This window comes from Dreissena polymorpha, chromosome 7, assembly GCF_020536995.1.
Source record: "Dreissena polymorpha isolate Duluth1 chromosome 7, UMN_Dpol_1.0, whole genome shotgun sequence".
In the NCBI taxonomy this organism is placed as follows: Eukaryota; Metazoa; Mollusca; class Bivalvia; order Myida; family Dreissenidae; genus Dreissena; species Dreissena polymorpha.
In genome coordinates, this window is record NC_068361.1 from 78,998,000 (window position 1) to 79,014,010 (window position 16,011).

At 32.0% G+C, this 16,011-nt stretch overlaps 1 protein-coding gene across 1 annotated transcript in view; it reads right to left on the bottom strand.

The window, feature by feature from the left end:
- Positions 1–16,011, bottom strand: part of LOC127839215 (CCN family member 2-like) — a 115,665-nt gene that overhangs the window by 49,875 nt on the left and 49,779 nt on the right. The window lies entirely within an intron of this gene.

The window sequence follows — 16,011 nt, forward strand, 5'->3', positions numbered from 1 at the left end:
TGCAAACTTTATCCATATTGTGATCAAGTGTTATAGTAATACTATATCTTAAATTATTTTTATTGCAATCGACACTGACACGTTTAAATGCTGGCATAAATACTTTGCGAGTTGTTTAAATCGTTAAACAGCTTTTATCAAAAGACAGTTTTGAATGTCTTTATTACATACTTGTTTTTTACTCATGTCTCAGTGATATACATCCCTTTATCATGTTAAACCATAACACACATGAATATTTTGTGTTTAGAAAAACACTTTAGAAAAAAATTATAAAAACGCATCATACATAACGCCTTTAACTCTAACTTTAAATATTACTTGCAATAGCTCAAAACCAATAGAAACTTGCTGAAAAGACCGTAAAATAATATTATTAATTGTTCGTTTACTTACCCACGACCCACTGTCCACAGCTGCGGAGCACAATACAATATAAAATACTTCCAAAAACAAAATCAAGAACCACTTCGTTCCCATTTTCATGTGAAACTCAATTGCACAAACTATTATAATTGTGGTTTAGGTGTCAAATTGATTGAAATGAAATAAAACGACATCCATTTACAAAACCACGCTATAAATCACCATTAGAAAACTGCACACCAACATATGACATGATTTGTAATTTATATTTTTTTTTTAAATAAATGTATTTTTTACACTTGGTTTTGTGTCATCGCGATATCGTTTTTAAGAATGATTACTGCACAATTTATAAACGATTTACCCTACATTTTATCGTCGAACGATCGGCGGTACTTAATAATTTATAGGCATGTTCTGCTGATCGCAAATATTGACAATAGCCGGCATACGTAAGATTCACCGATGCAAATTTCCAATTAACACTTTGATTGGTTGCTAATGGGAATAGTTGTATATTTAAAAAAATCTCAATTTTTAAGCAACATTCCTAAAATTATCCTTTTGCGTGCGTTATATGAATGTGTTTTTCTTTCATTATTTACATTAAGAAATGTGCATAGCAAAAAACAATTTCAAGTATGTGCGATTCCGTTTTTGTTTTCTTTTAAATGCTGTATTTATTATTTTTGCTCAATAAAATATTCAGTCAGCACATATTTCCTGAGACTTGAGGTGCCTTAGCTATTTCCAACGTTGATGTTAAAAGTCCTGTTTTTTCGTCTTGGAATTGTCATCAAACTAGTTACCGCTATAAGACATCACCTTGACTGTCTAGATGTTTGAAACAATGTTATCACTGCACGCACACGTGACTTTTATTTTGATTTGAAAAAGACGTACATGTAGCTTTGACATGGTTTTGTCTGTCAAAACAAATATTTTCAGATACATATAATTATACAGAGAGTCGTGCCTGGTGACGTGTCCAAACCTAGACAGCTTTCGTCGTTTGACGGTCATCAGTCGGGGCTCTTAAGTCTTGCGATCATGTTCCGGACGTAATCGTTGGTTTTGTGCTCCGTGTTGGAGATGCGGAGCAGTCTTCGGAGACATTTGTGTTAAAATACCTGTACCCTGCATTCTCTATCCGCGCGAAGCGTCCAGGTCTCGCAGCCGAACCGAAGATTAGGATTGAGCCTACGAGGGACTGGTGGAGCCTGTACTTGATGGTGAAGCGGTTGGAATTGCTTGACCACAACCTGCTCAGTCTGGCCATCGCGGCGGTCGCCATGGGAATTATTATTCGGAACCCACCGGTATAGGTATCATCCTTGGAAAGGGTTGCACACAAGTACTTGAAGCTGGTCACTTCTTCAAGACTCTCGCAGTTTATGGTCGAAAGTTTTACTAAAGTCAAAGAAGTTGTGAAAGAGCTCACGTTGGTGTTGCAAGTGTTTCTCAATGATGATTTTGCAGTTGAAGATCTGTTCCGTTATGCTCCACCCAGCTCTTCGGCCTTACTTTTCAATCGCTTACGGATGATGCTTAGCATGATTTTGCTGAGATGACTGATGATGCTGATTGTGCGGTAATTCTCGCACAACATGAGATTGCCCTTTTTCGGTGCAAGACTGTTCTCCAGTACACGCAAGAGGGAGGTAGACGTCGAGGCAATCAGATGAAAAGTTCACCAGCACACAACATGCCTGACTTGAGGAGTATTTCTGTGACGTCGTCGCTCATTGCCCCCAACGGCCAAACTGGTGAAGGGAATGATGGTGATGATGATGATGATGATGATGATGATGATGATGATGATGATGATGATGATGATGATGATGATGATGATGATGATGATGATGATGATGATGATGATGATGATGATGATGATGATGATGATGATGATGATGATGATGATGATGATGATGATGATGATGATGATGATGATGATGATGATGATGATGATGATGATGATGATGATGATGACGATAATGATGATGATGAAGATAATGATGATGTTTATGGTGGTGGTGGTTTGTTTCCTCCAAAATGATTTTTTACATGAATGTTACATATATTATGATTATGATAAAAATCAAACAACTGCAAATGGAAACCGTGTGTTTTATTATTTTATGACCCAGTATGTCGATCATAAAACTAAAATAGGTACATAATGTCAAATTGGCCTTCCTCTGGCTGTGACTCCAGCAACAAGTATTGTTATATTTAATAGTGTGCAGTATTATATTCCTATAATGTATAGACAATACGTCACTTTAACGAAAGACTATAGGATATGTAACTTCGAATGTATCTGCTATAAATTTGTCCGCATAATTTATGTATCTATATAATGTAACTACTTAAATTCGAAAATTCATTTACGTCCAAAAATTAGTCCACATTTAACATGTCAGGACTGTAATAATGTTATCATTAATGTAATTTAAAATACATTTTCAGCATCTAGTCTCATTTCTTTGTCGATCTTCCACATTACAAATAAATGCGGTGACCATTCTTAAAGGGTACCTCGCACGCATCAGAAATAGATTGAATGTCTTTAAGAAGAAATTTTACATCAGTATCGAATTGTCTGATGCATTTAGATTTTTTTTATGTTTGAAGGACCATTGCAATACCAAAATAAACATAATGTCAAACAATGTCATATCAAACATATATGGGTGAAGTAAGGGTCTGTTATGAACTTTAACCTATCAATAATATATTGTATCCTATAACAAGAACTCCTCGTATCGTAAAGATGTAATGTATGTTAAAAGTAGCAGCTTATGGTCAAAATTACAGTCGTACTTAGCAATTAAATTATATACTTTGACGATAAGTTACTACATGTTAATATTTTGTTCACAACTTCAAAACTTTTGTTTAAGACCTCCTTTAAACTCGAAGTGTTTTAAGAACATTCCCCACTGACGCAATTGCAGTTTTACTTTGTTGATATTATGATGAATTAATTGAAACATCTACATATACTTATGTTGTTCTTAACAACTAAAAGGAAACGATACTATCGCATAAGTCCTAATAATAACAAAACGGTTTATATAGCAGGTATGTTAAACCCCATCTTGTGATAAAAATTTCAAGCGAAAAAGTAATCTAACACGTCTTACAATACATGGAACGAGCATAACAACCGTCCACAAAATATACTGTTCATGTTTCCGGTTCAGTCCCACATTTTGGGACAAGCAGCTGTAATGTCCGGTAAGCAAAATTAATGTGGCTTCAATAACGCATTTCTATTAAATTAAATATGTTCAGATGTATTACTTAATTTAATTCTAAATTTACCGTAAGTTCTGTACAAAATAAAGTAGTGTATACGAGTACAATCATCAGGAGTTCAAAGTATTAAATAATGCCCCAAACAACGGAATAGTGTTAGTTGCATACAAACTTCAGCCATTGAAAGAATTAATGTATTCCGATAGATTTTAAATATGGATTTATAGACAGTTCGGGATACCTTTGATATTAAATGATGATCATTATTATAAATAATGAACAAGGAATACTCAGTAATATGTGTGAAAAACTATGACATAAAAACAAATAGTAATACGTATTTCGTAATTTCTACACAAAAATCCTTCAAGTATAAATTATAAAATACGATGTTTATAGGCAAATATACTTAGTTTTACCAATTGGAGAGACAGATGGCACGAAGCTATTCAATGAGGCGAACAAAACACCTTAACTGTAAGCCTTTAACATGAGACAAATTATTTAAGATTGTACATAATTTTTCACAAAATACGTAATTAATCAAGGTTAATTAAACTCAAACGTTCAAAACGTGAAGACGACAGTACTTTCCTCAACAATGAAATATTAACAGAAAATCAATAACAGTGTGTAGTTTTCGAGTTTAGGAACAATACGTAGATGCTCCACAAGGAGAACCGTTTGTTTATCGTTTGGCCAACCGGCGAATCAACATATACAATAAACAGCTTATTTGCAACAATGAATTTGAATTTGTAAGAATATTAAACAACTTGTAAAGCAGCTCTCATTAATTAAGTTATATGCTAATTATAATCAAGTTGATACCTATCATAAATCTCGTTTGATTAACAGCATTTAGCAGTATTAGCTCAACACATGTATGAATAAATATCAGCCAAAAACGATGTTCTCCATTTCATGTACCTGTAACATGTGAATTCAGAAAACATATTTATGTTCAATAATTTTAAATGTTATATTTTGAAGATTTTATTAAATTTCAGATTTTTGTTATATTAATGCAATTAATCAAATTCAGAAATGTGTGTTCCATTCCAAATCAATCGGATTGTCTTTTCTAACGTATTATATATGGCCAAATGGCTATAGGCGAGGGTGAACGAGCGTTTTAACAAAAATACAGCCATTCAATAGACATTGACCGTTCTGTTACGAAGATCCCAATTTGTATCATGTTTGTGTTTCATGTTGTGTTGCACACTTATGTAAAGCCCTGTATTTATTAAGCAATTGCTCGCTGCCTTATGTCAAAAGCAACGCGGATGTTTAGGGGATTGTTTTTCCTGATAAAGTGTCACGTGTTCAATTGGTCTTATACTTATGTTTGTATACATTAAGCTCAATTTGTGAAGAGTGTTGAATCATTTTCCTGCCAGTAGACCCGCATAAGTAATTCCTAACATTGAATTGAATCATTTTAGAGATACTTCACTAAACAACGGGTACATTTGTTTAGATAAATGACGAACCATTTGTGAGTAAACCGGATCTCTTAATTTCGTTAACCCATGTTGACTGCTCTACTTCGAAATGTCGAATGTTGCGTCTAGGTGAAGAAACATATTTATCATTTGAAAGGTATACATAAGAAATGTACAATTAAAGTAGATGTGAGCAATGAAGACATATTGTTTAATATTCATAACTGAATCTGATGTTTTTATTATCTTGAGATATATATTGTGAACCTGATGTATTGGTTTTTGTAATCATTGGTATAAATGAGATTGAAATGCACAAGACAAAATAATGTGCTTAATGCAGTTTATACATGCAAAACGCGCATGACGCTCGTGTGTAAAACGTACCTAATATAAACGATGAATCGCAATGTCAGTGCGTTGTTGATTTCAATTGATATGTTTACCTTAAATGTTGTATTTGAAAAAATAAGTATCCAATTATGTTTGGCATGCTTATATATATTTGAACATGACATTTGTATAGATATAGCGCAATCAAATTTCTTTGTCCCTTAATAATAATAAAATATGTATTGAAATCTGTATATTGATCCAACGTTATATTCGAAGTCTTCTAAAAGTTGACATGTGCAAATAAAATACACGTGTCAAAAGGCGTCACGGCCAAAATACATATACCTAATATATGCATCTTTAAACATTTTCTCCGCGCACTAAACGTACAAAAGTGTATGAATGGGTAAATATAAAGCATACTTAAAAGTACTATACATGTATTGATAAGGTAAGGACCAACACTAATACTGATGATAATATTATATCACTGAAACCTATTAATTAACCTATATACATATAAATAACTTAATATACGTACGTGCTTTGTTTGACTTACGTTTAAGGTGTACTTGTTTAGAAAAAATAACTTCCAATAATTATTCTATAAAATATTTTACTCCATTACTGAATTTAATATATGTATTTTAAAGACAGTGATTGACCAAACATTTGAAGTTAAGTGAAACGCGATGGTTATCAAACTATAAACATATACAATTAATCTTGGTGTGTCCAACACCCAAATACATGTATAATGTATTTAGAACGATATCGTATTGGTTTTGCACTACAAAGACACTGAGATACAAATATAAATGCTTATAAAATCTGTACACTTAAGAACGCGTCGTTTAGTATATTACAGTATTGTTTTTAGTAATATAACATATGTGTGACAAATAACCAGATTATACAGGCGGCTATTTTATAATGTCTCTTACGAATACCTCAGCATATAAGTCAGTTAGTTTAATTTTCCATATGTCTTGTTTCTGTTTACCAACGCGATATAATTGTACTGTACAAAACTACAAAACATTAACCTCAATAGTTCAATTGAACTCTATAATATCGAACTCTTACTGAAAGTTGCTTGTTATAGAGTATTTTTACTAGACATTCAAATAACATTATTTTGAAAATTAATGCATCAACTGCGCAATTGTAAAACCATAGTCAGAGGCATCGTATCAATAGAAACATCTGTCACGAAAGAAACTATTTTACTCTGGTTAATGTATATGATGGCTAAATAGTATGTATTTACCGCTATTGGACCTCATGGACTCGTACGTTGGAAAGATTATGTTAATTCGGTTAAAATATCTCAAGTCTTAAATACATAAACCAATTTAAAATTACCCTGAACAGTACATTTTACACGTACAGAGTTTTTTTATATTCAAAAGGATTTGCTGGCATATATTTTATGAACTGTTGAAGACTTTAGTTATACGTACACTTTGTTTTATATTATTTAAAAACTTTGTCTGATGGAGCTTAAGCAAATACAATGGCCATTGAGATAGGTTTGGACTGACTTATATACCGGAATGTCAATTCGACACAAATTGTCCTCGAGGTTTCACAGAATAACACATCACACATAACCGCCTGGTACTATTATTTGCATGAAATACGCTATTGGTTGTGTCTAACAAGTTTAGACAGCTGCTTCGGATTGTCTACAAATTTTCCTAGCAACATATAACAGATGATGCAAGAGTGCTCTCTGCAGAATAGAAAAGTAACCTTTTCTTGATTATAATATTTCTTTCAAAGGAGACATTGTATAGATTATAGTAAAAAGATAAACAGTAAACAAACGCTCAAAGGTTGTTTTTGTTTTGCTCTTATTTTCACCATTTCAACTCGTAATACATAATTTGTTCTTAAATACGTATGATGCGTTGTAAAACACTTAAATAACACAGTGAATTTATATCATATGATAGTGTGTCTTTCGTTTTACCCAAAAGATTACAAACATAATAAGCCCATTGATTGCTAGATGAACCTACAAATAACTTGATGCAAATGCTTTGTATGCGCATGTATTGGTCGCATATGACCACTGACGCAATAATGAACATAGAGAATAATAGGTTAGTGTTGATTATAGATCAGGTTTATCATGCGAGGCTTAGAAAACAAAAAGCACGAGCCTTGCCGTGACAAAAACACGTTTTTTGCTACTTTTCTTTGTGTTAAGGTCATTAAGATTGACAAACATTTGAGATTGTTTTTATTATTGATGCACTTGGCAAATACAGGTGACGAGGTGCGTGAGAAAAAGTAGTCCCGGTTCGGCAGTTGATGACGTCATTTCGTGCCATTGATTATAGCCTTGCCGTTGATTATAGATGAAATTTAATAAACGGGGCTTTAATCAACCGATTTCGCTGTAAAAGTGGGATAAATATTAATTGTCTAATTTATCAACAATATGTCATACCGCTCGAAAATATGTTCTTCGGATTTAATCAACGTTTATCAACGTTTTATCATTCTTATATGCTTCAAACCGTAGCTATTCTATAAAATGTCTTACTCACTTCATTAGTTCATGGACAGCTATAAAAACACAATACGAGAGATTCGTGTGTCAGTTAAATAACTATTTGTATAATACGACCCCAAAAATAGCATAAATGCATGTTTGGTTTTATCATAATACACACTTATACCGAGCGAACAATCAATAACAACTAATTTTGCGACGCCGACTTACATGTCATAAAATGTCGTTTGCATTTTGAATCTAATTTCGATGATTGCCTGTCACCATGCTCCCAATTATAATCGAAATGCTATTGGTACATAAGAGTTCCCATAACACGCATAGAGAACAAAACCTGAATTCTTTGAACCTCCACAATAAAGAGCAAGAAAGGAAATTACGAAGCAGAAAATATGTGCGAGCTTAAATGTTGTATTGCACGTTTGAAATTGCAGTTTACATTGACAAGACCATATTCCCAATAGTACGCATAACATGCAATGCACCAAATATCAATGATTTGCAGTAATAATCATTGACCGACGAACCATAACATAGTAAATAGAAATTAACAATATATATTTTTAATAATATATTAGTAAATTATTGTTTTTCATTGCATTATAATAACAGCATGTTAGCATTCTATGTATTTATGATATATTTGGTAGATCTTTGTGCCATTCAGCCAACAAACGTACGTGTTTTAATTTTTATTTCATATGAGTATACTTTATGTAAATATGTAATATGTTATTCCAGTACAGCTTATTGTATTCCATGTATAAATTTAATATATATTTTAAACTAATATATAACACTTTATGGGCATATATCTTAAAGTAACATAAATACTCAAAATCAACGAATATTTCGCAAATTATTTCGTAAAATAAAGTTAACCTTTAAACAATAAGTGTTCCCTCTGGTATTAGCCAAAATTGCAACATAGATTTAACGAGATACAAAATGCTTTTTTTGGCACAATGTATTCCATTTTAGTTTAGTTTAAACATATTTATTTCGAACAAGAATATATTTGCAGAAAAACAATAAATACACCATTTAAGTAAATACATGTTTGAAAAGGATTAGAACGAAAGATGTAATCTTATTTAGTTCTTTACCATAAAGTATAATATACAGTGTATGACTCGTCATGCGAACATAGTTGGTTTACAAACAATTACGTTAGACAGATGCGTTAAGTGAAAATAATAAAGAAAAAAAAGAAAAAAATATAAGACAATAGTAGCATTTGTAGCATGCATGATAATTGAAAGAATAACAGTTAGATAAATAATACAGAAAATGAATATATTAGAATGTAGAGGCAGTTTGACTAACAAAGTAGCTGACTGGATTGCATAAAATGCAATAATTACACACATGTGTTTATAGCATCTGATATTTTTAGACGAGAAGTAAGAAGTAAGAAAGTAATGGACGTTCTGTAGCAAGTCTATGTATCAAATCGTTTGCTATTGATAATGTATCTGTGCACTTTTAGTTTCCTGCAACGATGTCTATTCATATGACACATGAACACTTACATGGTACATACATACACTTTATTATTTTCTTTCCTTGTTGAATGGCGCAATATGTGATTTTAAGTACAGTTCATGAACTTCAATTTACGTGATTGAATGTTTTGGTTCCTTGATGGTTGGATTGATAGCTTTTTACTTTAAATGCAGGTCGCACCTGGTGCTTAATTAATCATAAATTACTTATCACCGCATATATCGCTGATAACTGAGGGGTGGTTTATCGCACACCATTGGGGGTTGAGCCAGGAAATTTCCATGACGGCACATGCTGTCAGTTTAGAATTGAGCTGATATAAACTATGTCTAACAAGTCTTATATCCGCTTTTTCATGCAAATTGTTATTTTAGTATATCTAAACAATGTCGATCAATCGTTGAATGCACCGCAGCTTTTCAAAACATGCACATTGCATTCCATTTATTGGTCAAATGCAATGTGAAATAAAAGTTCATGCCTTTCTTCCTACAATTATGACCACGCGTTTATAACAATCCTTATGAACTAACTGTCTGGAGCGGTAAGTTGTCTCTTAAACTCCGTATCAATGAAAGCTTCATTTTCCGAAATTATAAGGATGCATTATTAATTTCTATTTTATTGATATTTAATTTTTAGTTAAGCGGGTGCTATAAAAGCATAAGCATCGGCTATTTGATATTTTTTGGAGCGACGTCGATAGCATTATCAAACATACTTTCCGCGCATTGTGTTTTGATTGCTTAAGTTTAAAAAAAAACCTTGTTCTACATCATATAAAATAAGTCATTTTAAGAGAGGGCATTTCCTAAACATGAATTTTGTGATATTTGCTTTTTATACAATGTATTGAAATCTTTACAAGCGAACGATATCAGTTTGTGATAAAGTTTAAACATATTGTATAATATTTTCTTGCTTTAATCAATATAATTCATGTTTAATATATAACCCCCTAACCAATTCCTACAAAAGTAATCCAGAAGTATTCGCTAGATTAGATTTGTTTTAAATCTTCAAATACTTCATATAATTGTGATCGCACATACTTACTAATACACACAAAAATATGCATACCGATAAAACATGTGTACAAGTAATAATGTAGTAAATTCCTATTGATGTCGTTTGTTCTATAAAAAATTGATATCTATTTAAATGTTTATGGCAATGATTTCATGGTGGCAGACAGAGTACATAAAAAGGGCTTAATGTTCTTTTTTGTGTTATTTTCTATTTTTATTTCCTGCCATTAGTGAGTGAGTATGCACATTGCATAGTTATTTTAATAAGGTTTATGCATTCGAATTCGTAGCATTGTATGCTCGCATCTCTTTAGTGGCAAACATGACATGATGAAACGGTCTGATGCTCTCTAAGGATCGTTACCGTGATGGTAACGAATATCGTTATGTACTTGTACATATTCATATGATAATTTTACAACACGTAACTGCAGCAAAATCACTAAAAATATAGTACCAATCAGTATATGACCGTGTGTAAGTTTTAATATATTTGAGCTCGGTTTAATTAAAAATGATACGACTTATTTGGGCTGTCTCTAGTCCAATTAGCTGCGTTATACAAGTTAAATAATGGTGTATCTACAGAAGATACTGAGAACGCTCACATAGTTAAAATCGAACCGATATCACCTCATCGCTAGAGTGAACGTTATTTATTACGTTATTGTTACCGCGATGCTTAGGTTTTACAAAATTATTAAGTGTATTCGAATATACCCAATAAGTCACTAATGACATAAGTTGTTAGCATTAGTTAATACTTACCGATATGGTATAACAGAATACTCCACGAACATATTACTTTTTGTTCTAGCGCATACCAAGTTTAAGCAAATTGAGTACTAATAGCTTCCAAATAATATATCGAGGTAAATACTGTAGATAGTGTATTTTTAAGTCATTCGGCGGACACATAAATTATGTATCAGGAACACACGTTAATTGTCAGTCAATTCATGAAACCCTGAAAGAAAGAAGATTAACATTTTCTAATAAACGTGTACTTGACTGACATATGTCGTCTGGACCATTTTAATAAAAGGTTTTCACTGGGTTCTTTCTTCATTCAAAATTCCATAACATGGCGTAATGTAGGCAATTATTCGGATAATTATGGTGGCATAATTGATGCAAAATTTCTAGTAAAAAATAAGACGTTCATAGAATAAAGGAGAATTTTGTTGTATGAATGGTTTGTATGCAATGTTTATTCTTGCATAACATTTCTAAAAATATTTTTTTTAAACTACAGCCGCATCTGCAATTTAAAAATCGAGGGACTGCTAATCATGCGAAACGTAAGACTATGAACGTATATAAATTGCTGAACAGATCATTGCGAACGTTGTTATTTCAGACACACGTGCTTTGTTGTGTTTTGATTTTTTATTTCATGTTGTATAACATGTACTTCAGATGCTATGAAACACATACATTCTTTGCGCACAGTTATATTACTAGTTTTGTTTGTATTCTAATCATTTTACGCAATGAAGTAAATCAGAATATATAACGAACAATGGAAATAAAATGTGCTGATAAGATGCCAAAATATATCGCTGTCTCAGGAACTAAAAACAATCATGCTGAATTATTTTAGGCCAAATATGTATCTGAATATTCAACGCGCATAATGCAAATAACATATTCGTCCACCACTTCAATAGACTCGGTTATCTTGTATGTCATCTGTGCATTTGTCTGAATCTATATCATCGTATTGTACACAAGAATTATCCATGACCTAATAGAATAACACCTCACTCAATTTGAAAGTCCCATATACTTATCCCAGAACCAGTTTTATATGACACACCTTTGAGAAATATCATCCTAAAACAAGCTTATAATTTTAATATACGTTGCGTGAATTGCCTTAAAAAAACGTTGATTTCCGAAACATAAAATATTTTGTTAATACAATATTTATGAAAGTACCTTTTGTTTTACAATGTTTCGGGCGATGTATGAGCTTCGTTGATATTAAATATGTATAGTCTTGTCATTCAGCGTTTATTCATTTTTTTAATACGTAATTTTGCTTGCCTTCAATGCATGAAATATGGTCTTTATAAACAGCAATCCCTTGGAATGAGCACTCATTGAAGTGGAAGACACAAATGAATGTATATTTGTTTAATTATGACTCATACGCTCTTAGAAGCGAACAATATAACATTGCATTGTTCGTGCTTTAACCAATATAATTTAACAAAACATTGAATTATTTCTTTTGACTCGAGTCGCAATTGTTAAAGGCTATGGAACGTAGCACTGAGAATTCATGAAAGCCTATTGATATATCAATTCCGATGTTTAACGAAAATATTCAATACAACTGCAGAACATTTTGCAACACATATAAATACACTGAAACGCAATTGTAGTAAGGGAGTTGGGTAAGCCGGACTGAAATGCGCACCTGCTTTCACGCTTCCTTAGTACTACGACTTCTTGCATCGCAAAAAGTTGTGGATATCAAACAGCTTATATGACAGCTTCAATATATCAATGTTTTACATTTATCCATTAGAGTAATATACATTACCTTATTTGCAAATACAACCTAGAGAGTATTTCCGGTCTAAGCACATATGCAATTCATTTATTTACTGATGTGTAAACAAACACTGGGGAAAAGTCCCTTAAAGTTATTATATTTACATACTTTAAGTAAGCACCGATATAAATATACAAATTGCTAGACGGTGGCTGGTTATTTGATTTTGTGGTCAAGACGAACAGACCTTTTGGACGTGAACACCATATTACTTTGCAATACTATCTTCGAGAGACATTCCAATAATGATATCAAAATGCCGAATGTTAAAATGTATTTATTCATGTAAACACTCGAAAAATGCCCATACAGTGTTAAATGTCCTTAAAACTAAAAGTAATCTTTAAAGGTGTTTCAATATCATACTTATTTGCATGACTATTCAACCAAAATAAATTTGTATTGCACACACATCGTGTCATATAGTTGAAAGCTAGTAGTTAATAATTTATGTTTAGATAGTGAAATCATGTGTCATCGAAACAACGAAGAAAAAACATCAAAGACATCTATTTTATCGTCGTGTTTACACAACACTTGCTTCGAATTAATTTAATACTGTATTATTTATAATCGCTGAATCTATCCTATGGACAGATCGAATTATCTTTCCATAGAAATGCCAAACTTAATTAAGTATCCATAGTTATTGACATGGGTAATGCGCCATGTTCGAAAGTGTCGCAAACAAAAGCGGGAGTGTACTATCAATCATACAAATACATAGAATGATTTTATCGTAAGGTATTTTAATATCTATTTCATAGATACTTCGTAAAGTAATCATTAAATGTTCATAATTGTGTCAGCAATTCGAATTGTCGCTCTATAATTATTACTTAAATAAACTTTACAAAGCACACGATATAACAATCGTTGTTATTGCATCTACGATATCTTGAAATATATTTATATATAGTATACTTGATAGAAATAAGGAAACAAAGGTGGCACTGGCTTATACAAATATTTATCCCATCATAAGACGTGCATTGTCGAAATAAACCCTTGTGGAATAAATTTTCCTCTATTTCGGCAGTGCTGAAGTAGAGCTGTCCGGCGCGGCGGACTGTTATGTGAGGAGGATGGTCATATTACTCGGAATCAACTATTAAGTAATCAGATTTAGTAAAATCGAATCAGATTAAACAAAACAAACAATTTGATACCAAGATGTACTATATTTGAAACACAAAATGCAACACAAACAGCAAAATAACAACATTGTTTACAAATATTAAGTGCGCGTCCTCATGACGTCATTATTAAGAGGGACTACTTTTTGTATCACGGTTCAGTAGTTAGCAATTGTTTACCTTGTGTATGACTTTTCTTGTCAATGAATGGCTAAAAATCAACACAATGCAATAATTAAATATATTATTTTCATTTATTTGGAAATAAATTGTTTAGAAATAAATATTTAAAATATATGAAATGTTTCTTTTTTATTTCATGTATTTTATTAAATAAGTCAGCAGCAAATCAAGTCGTCTGCTTAAGTCTTAAATGTCAATTGTGGTTGAAATAATGAAAAAATAAATAATACACAATCAAGAATTAAAATAAAACTGCAGCAAAACATATTTCATCAAATGAAATAAATTTTGACAACAATGTTCAACCAAGAAACAGGTGATTTTGATGTAGTATGGGATGGTTTGTTTTCAAATGCTGTTGAATTAAGTTTGGAAGAATTTGAGCAAAAATATGGAATAAATGCACTTCAATTTGATGAGGATTTAACTGAGAATAATGCCCCTGAGTCAAATTGTGATGATCAAAATAACACAAATGTTACAATTCAAAATGAAGCTAAACATCTCAACCAGCCAATTCAAAATGAATTTAAAAACATAGAGCTTTCTGAAGTCCGACAGTACATCACAAAAGAAGAAAACAAAAACACAGCAAAAAAAACATTAAATGAAACAAAAAAGTTCCAGAGGTTTCTACTGACAAGGGGTGAGACCAGGGAAATGCATCAGTTGGATGTCGATTTCCTTGACGAGCAAATGCAACGTTCATTCTATCCCTGCAACGCGAAGATGGCACAGAGTTTGAGCCGACAAGTATCCGGGCCATCATCAGTAGCCTGGACCGGAAGCTGAAAAGACACAAATACCCTTTTAGCATAAAGAATGAGAAAGGGCCACAATTATCTCTGGCAAGAGAAACCTACAATGCTAAAAAGAAAACCCTGAAAAAGCAGGTAAAAATAACTTTCTTTTTAAAGATGGAAATGCATAATTTTGTTAAATATTTATTAATTTGTATTAAATGTGTAAAAAAGCATATTATACATATATTTAAAATTAATGTAAATTAAAATAAAATATAAAAAGAACATGTCGAAAAATGCGAAACAAGCCAGATATTTAATTCTGAAGTCGAAAATGTCTGTACAGTCGAATTCGCCAGTACGTATGTCATGCATGTACGCTGTGAATCTACATTTAGTTTTACAAATCATTTTAATTTCCTGCAATGATATTTGTTCAAACCACACAAGAACACTAACTGCAATCATATTTAAAAGACAAATGCTTTGGTTTATTGTAGGAAATTATGTACAAAAAATCTTCCGTTTCAATCGGCTCAAGAGGAGGGGGGGCTTATTTGGCTTTGCTGCATTTTATGAAATTTGTCTTCAATGCATAATTGTTCTTGCCTATTTTGTGTTAGTGTAACATATTTTTAGCAATATATTACAATTTAACACACATCAAAATCGTGCATAGCCGCTTTAAATGAAAGCAAATACCGGTATAAATTCATTACTCAACACTGTACTGAATTATTTAATGAAAACTATGACAGTTTGTGATATATTGACAAAACGATAATATTTTTCTATACTGACTGCAGGAGACAAAAATTCCACTCGTCCGCTCGTATTGACGAGTGAAATCTTGAAAGGACGAGTGAGTAAAAAAAAGCTGATGTTAAAAAATGAATTTTCTGACCAGTAAGACTTAT